At 50.2% G+C, this 6,757-nt stretch overlaps 1 non-coding gene across 1 annotated transcript; it reads right to left on the bottom strand.

The window, feature by feature from the left end:
* Positions 1-6,385: 6,385 nt before the first annotated feature.
* On the bottom strand, positions 6,386-6,494 carry LOC118595868. Its single transcript, XR_004946569.1, has one exon. It is a non-coding gene; the product is annotated as a U6 spliceosomal RNA (small nuclear RNA).
* Between the last annotated feature and the right edge of the window lie 263 nt (positions 6,495-6,757).

Genomic DNA, 6,757 nt, shown 5'->3' with positions numbered 1-6,757 from the left:
CTGAGCTATAAGCCCAATTTACGAGGCCTTGAGCAGTGGTGGGATGATGTGTGGATGCGCAGTGGAAAATGCCATCTTGCAGTGGCGCATTGGTCCCGATGATACCAACGCTACAAGGACCCTGCGCTCCCGTGCTAATGGATGCCGCGTGACAGACCATAATCTGCAACAGGGACCATCTTTTAGGACCGGTCTCCACGGTTCTCCATTAATCTTGGTTTGTGCGGTTCACTGGTGTCCATGGGAACGACGACATTAGCACAAACATCGCCTTTAAATTTTTCCAGTAAGAGTGGCAACTCAGAGGGGCAGGATGGGCCCCAAACAACCAGGAGCAGAAGCCAGGTCAGCCTTTACTGTCTCTGATGACGTGTCCAGTCTGATGGGTTGACCAGGGAAGTGGACCAGTGGACGGAGAGGGGTCAGGCAGTGTCCTGGGGCAGCCAGAGGGCCTGTTTGCACAACGCCAGGAGCTGTAGCCTGGTGGGAGCTGGGCTCATTTACCAGCTCCATCGAGGGGCAGGCCCGCCAGGTCCTGCTGAGCGTGAGTTATTACTTAAAACCTGGCATCTGAGCTGGAATGACAGAGCGCCCGTCGACATTAGGCCGATTAGCGCCATGATAAACCCGTACAGATCATAAGGCAAAATTACAAACCATCACTTCTGGAGCCCGAGCAAACGAAGGCGCTCCCGGCTGCTGCATTTCCAGGCTCCTGCTTTCTGAATCCAAGTCCCCGAGTACCCTGACACCTTGACAGGACCATTGCGCTGTGTAGGCAAATTGTCTCCTTTTACACCAGGGCGCTTGTCATTTTAGTACTCAGAGCTGCCTCTCCCTCCTGCATCCTTGGCACCTCCTCTCTCTCTCTCTCTCTCTCTCTCTCTCTCTCTCTCTCTCTCTCTCTCTCTTTCTCTCTCTCCTTCTCCTGGAGCACACACCCCTGAGGAGCCCAGGACCCTATCCAGGACCAGACTCCTCTGTCTCCCCCATCATACTTACACAAAAGGAACCCAGAGCTTGGCTGTCACTCTCTCACCTCGCCTCACATCAATTCTCACCATGACCCATGGCAGCATTGCAAGGACAGGAAGATGGGAAAGAAAGGACACAGCCCAGAGACTTCCACTCTAGCTCTCAGGGGGTCTCAGAACAGCTCCTTGCTCAGGTGTGATGCAAAGCCCCCTAGGAGAGAAGCACGTGTGCTCCACAGCCCTCCTTCCTTCACAGAGCATTTCCCTAACAAACTGAAATGGAGTGGCTAAGTGCCTGGCAGAATAGGGACACCAGGGGAGAAAGGTCACCAGAGAGACAGCTCCATCTTCATCGCAAGTCTGACCAGCTCTAGAGCGGTGTGGCTTTGAGCAATCAGTTAGTGTCTCTGGGTCTGGGGAGATTGGCAGTGGAGTCACAGCAAGAAGGACATGGCGTGAGCCAGGCCTAGAAGCCAACCCTGGTGGCCCTACTACTCCAGAGCCTGAGGCTTGAGAGGCCTGAGGCCCAATGGCTTGCTCTATACAATCTGCCCACGCTAGAGGAAGAAGCAGGCTGGGACTCAGACTCAGAGGCCTGACACTCCAGCCCTCCCCTTGTGCACTCACCCCTGGGTGGGGGCGTTTCCTGTTTGTCCGGGAGTTTGGGGGGCACTCCAGATTAGCCAAGAACAACCAGAAGAGGGGAGAAGAGCTGAGAAGTGAGGGCTGAGAAGTCCCCAGCGATGGTGACCATGGGAAGCTGACATCGTGTTCCATCAGCAACACGTGGAAGCAGGGGTGGTAATTGGGAGAGACAGAGAGCCCAGAGCTAGGCGTGCAGACCTGTCAAATGTCCTGAGCCAGGCAAGCACTTTCTGGGTTATTTTCTGTCCATGTTTATTATTTATTTAGGAATGTGTTTTTCCCCCAAGCTCTTGCTATGACTGCAGAGAGAAAGGCAGACAGCAACATCATGGGGTGAACCAGAGGAAGTAGGGGTGTACCCGAAGCAAGAGCCATAACCTTGGACTAGCTTTGGGGATTACAATGCACAGAGACCCTCATGGTGGCTCACAAGCCAGACTCCTTCCCAGTGAGCGCTGAGGCCAACCACCATCTGGCCCAACCCCACTGCCCCCCATAGTCAGCTTCCATCTCTATGCAGCCACAGCATCAGGTTCTGCACTGCACCCACTTAAAAGCTGGGGAAACTGAGGCACAGGGATTAGGCAACTCACCACGACTCTCAAAAATAGGCGGCAAAGCTGGAATGTAAGACCATGCCATCTGCCTTCTTTTGGCCGAGGTGGTGGAAGTTGGAGCCTCCTAGATGCCCTCCCTGGGGAGAGGCCTTTGAGGAACAAGGTCTGAACAATGGGCCGAGCACTGAGGTCAGCCCCACCCAGGCAAATCCAGACTCTTATTCTCATCTGCTGGGAGGACACGGGCCTCAGCTTACCCATCAAGGCAAAGGCAGAGGCCACATCTGGCTCAAGCCGTATGCAGGGTGTGAGGCTCCGGGACGAACAGTTACAGGGACCATAGAAGGCACATGGAGCAGTGCCCACCTAAGAGTGACCCTAAAGATGAGCGATTACAGCAGCTATCAGCTCTCATCATTGTCAAACACATTCTTACACACACAACCCCATCTCTAGGGAGTGGAAACATCAGCCATGGAAGGTGGGAGAGTCCAGAGGGCCTGGCATCCACTGCCACGCTTTCATACCCAGACGCTGGCTCAGTACAGGTGCTTTGGCCTCAGCGTGAGCCATCCCCTCCCCTGGCTTCACAACCTAACTAGTAGCAGCAATCATTGCTCCCCACCCACCTCACCACAACAGTGCTTCAGGCATTAAATGAGATAGTACCTGCCCAATCAGTAAAAGTGCTTGCTGAACAGGCATGAAGACCCAGGCTAGCCCCAGAACCCACGTAAAAAGCCAGGTGTGATGATGGCACACACCTATAAATGGAATACAGGAGAGCTGGAGACAGGAGGGCCCCTGAGCTTTGCTGGCCATCAAGCCCAGTCTAATCAGTAGGCTGCAGGTACCAGGGAGAGACTGTCTCAAAAGACAAGGTGGGGGTGCCTGAGCAATAACTCGAGGTTGTCTGGCCTACACACATGCACACACACACACACACACACACACACACACACACACACACACACACACACACACAGTGTTCAGAGCCAGCAGCTCAAGGGAATTGTCCTCTATGTTTCCTAGCTGTTTATAGTCCCCTATTTTCTGGTTCCACAACTTATTACAAGGGTTGATTTGGGTCAAACCTCCACTTCTGGTGGCTGCACCTGTCCCCAAGCCAAGCACAGGGAACCACAGCACTATCAGCAATTCCAGAAGCTCAGGGGTCCATGTGGACAAACTTAACCCCATCTCAGTCTTCTCCAGGGCTATGAGCTGAGCTACAGCTGCCAGATCCCAGGATGTCTCAATGCCAATCAACACACATAGAAAGAGCTTAAGAGGTTGGAGCAGGATGTCAGAGGAAGACAGAACAGTAGGGAGGGGAAATCCTGGGTAGGGGAGACTATGTAGACACAAATCTGGACACGGATGCTCACAGATCACTACTGTATTTGTAAGGAAAGGAAAAGTCATTTATCTCCTCAGATGTGCATCCAAAGGGAGCTGGACACAGTGAGAAGTCAAGTTGGTAGGGACAGACAGGCTGCCTCCTAGGGCAGGGAGAGTGAATGGTCAGACATGGGAAACTGTCTCCCCCGTCAAGACTGTCTACTGTGTAGGGATGGAGCACAGGGAAGACCCTGTTAAAGAATATTCCTTGGAAGAGAGCTGAGATTGATTATTAATGTCTGCCAGGGGCACAGGAAGGGAGGGGTGCCTCCTTCTACTTCCCTACACACAGGACTCTAGGCCCCTAAGGAGTGTGGAAGATGGAGTAATTCTGAAAACTAATTTTATCCCTGCCACAGGAAATAGCAAAGACCAGAAGGAGCTGATAGAAAAAGGTACTAGATCTACCAGAACTCCTAGAACACACCCACCCCAACCCCCAAACCTGCAGCGTCACATACCAATGACAGGCAACTAAAGCCTGCCTGAATTAATGGACCTACTATTCATTCATTCATGCATGCATGCATGCATGCATTCATTCATTCATTTACCAGTGAAGTCAGAGGTCAGCTTTCCAAGGGTGAGTTCTTATCTTCCACCTTGTCAAGCCAAGGTCTCCCATTATTTATGAGTTTATGCTTCCTACTCCAGATTAGCTGGCCCGTCAGCTTCTGGTGACCTTCCTGTCTTCACCTTCCATTTCTCTAAAGGAATTCTGGGATTATAGATGCATGCCAACACATTAAGCTCTTTACATGGGTAAATGAATGGATTTAAATACTCACCAGGTTTGGGGCCTGGAGAAATGGCTCAGCAGTTAAGAGCACTTACTGCTCTTGCAAAGGACTTGAGGGCTGTCTCTAGTACCCATGTAGCAGTTCACAGCTGTATAACTAACTCTTGTAGTTCCAGCCCCATGGGATCCATTGCCCTCTTCTGGACACTACAGGCAACTACAGTCACATGCATATACCCATACATAGACACACATAATTAAAAATAAAATAAATCTTTAAAAATAAATACTCAAGTTTTGGGAAAAAAAGATGGTGTGAACAAAAGAATACTAAACATCTTTTTCCTATGAATTCCATGTTGAAAGGACCATGTTATGGATAACTGAGGTGTACAGCAAACGTAACTAAAATTTACTTCTGTTTCTGTTTGCTTTAATGTCACTGCTAGATGAATGATGGCACTCATTCCTGGAGCACATTGCTCTCATTCACTGCACATCATCCCCTATGCTGGGCAGGGTTTGACAGCTGGACCACAAACATGTAAGGGCAGGTGATGACCTAGCCCATAGTAGGACTCTTCCTGAATGCAGTCAGAACCCACAGGTGAAGAGGTCTTAGGCCCTCCAAGAATTACTGTGGAGATATTGTGTTCCCCAATATATTGTGCAGGCTAATAAACTTATCTGGGGTCAGAGAACAGGACAGCCACAATATTAAACATAGAGGACAGGCAGTGGTAGCACACGCCTTTAATCCTAGCATTCCAGAGACAGAAATCCCTCTGGATCTCTGAGTTCAAGGCCACATTGGAAACAGCCAGGAGTGGGTGACACACACCTTTAATCCCAGAAATCCAGTCTTTAATCCCAGGGAGTGACGGCAGAAAGTAGAAAGGTATATAAGGCGTGAAGACCAGAAACTAGAAGCATTTGGCTGGTTAAGCTTTCAGGCTTTGGAGCAGCACAGTTCAGCTGAGGTTCATGTGGATGAGGACTCAGAAGCTTGCAGTCTGAGGAAACAAGACCAGCTGAGGAACTGACAAGGTGAGGTAGCTGTGGTTTGTTCTATCTCTCTGATCTTCCAGTGTTCACCCCAATACCCAGCCCAGGTTTGTTTTTATTAATAAGACTTTTTAAGATTCCTGTTACAAATTACTACCACTGTTTAGCTGAACAATCATGCTGCCAAGATGGCTTGTTACTATTTATATGGAAACCCATAGACAAATGCTACCCTCAGCCTTAATCACCAACGCATCTTTTGGCAATGAAGAACAATGAACGCAGAGCCACGTGAGTGCTCCAGGTCCTGAGATTAAAAGATGGTTCAGAGTTCAGCCCTAAACAAACACATTTATACCACCCCCTCTTAGGCCCAAGGATCACCTAGGAAAGGGGAACAGAGGAATGCGAGAGTTGGAAGACAGAGAGAAGGGTTATGATGTGCTGACACTTGGGCATGGCAGAGACAGTGTAGGCATGACCTCACAGCAGCTGTGGCTACCTGCAAAGAGCCTACATGAGACTGGGTCTATCAACAGCCAATCATGAATCAAAGAGGAGCTCCTGGGCCCTTACCCTCCCTGCTGAACTACTGACTACTGATGACTTTGTGAGAACGGGAAATCATTGCCTTAGTTGTATACCCACTGAGGAGCCCGCCAGGAACCGATGGACAGTTCCAAACCCATGGGCACCCAGATGACCTCAGGTCTCAAAAGCAGAAATGAAACAAGAAGATCCAACTGTGAGGAAGAGGCTTGTAGGCAGGAAGGTGGGGTCAGAGGGGTGGGAAGGGGCTAGAGAAGTGGGGGGCGGGTATAGAAGGGGAGAGGCAGAAAGGGGTAGGGGGTGACAGGGGAGGAGGTAGAGATGTGGGAGGGGGCTGAGGGTAGGAAAAGGCTGCAGGCAGAGGGGTTGAGGGGGAAGGTTTCAGTAGTTAAAATGCACTTTATACATGTATGAAATTGTCAAAGAACAAATGTGTTAAGTTTTTAAAATACGTATATAAGCCGGGTGGTGGTGGCGGCAGCGGCGGCGGTGGCACACGCCTTTTTTTTTTTTTTTTTAATATGGAACGCTTCACCAATTTGCGTGTCATCCTTGCGAAGGGGCCATGCTAATCTTCTCTGTATCGTTCCAACGTTTTAGTATCTGTGATGCCGAATCGAGCGCGGCGCACACCTTTAATCCCAGCACTCAGGAGGCAGAGCCAGGAGGATCTCTGTGAGTTGGAGGCCAGTCTGGGCCACCAAGTGAGTTCCAGGAAAGGCGCAAAGCTACACAGGGAAACCCTGTCTCAAAAAAACCAAAAATAAATAAATAAATAAAAATACGTATGTTAGCCAGGCGATGGTGGCACACGCCTTTAATCCCAGCACTCAGGAGGTAGAGGCAGGCAGATCTCTGCGAGTTCAAAGCCAGCCTGGTCTACAAAG

The sequence above is a fragment of the Onychomys torridus genome, chromosome 14, assembly GCF_903995425.1.
Source record: "Onychomys torridus chromosome 14, mOncTor1.1, whole genome shotgun sequence".
Lineage (NCBI taxonomy): Eukaryota > Metazoa > Chordata > Mammalia > Rodentia > Cricetidae > Onychomys > Onychomys torridus.
This window is presented reverse-complemented; position numbering and strand designations above follow the sequence as displayed.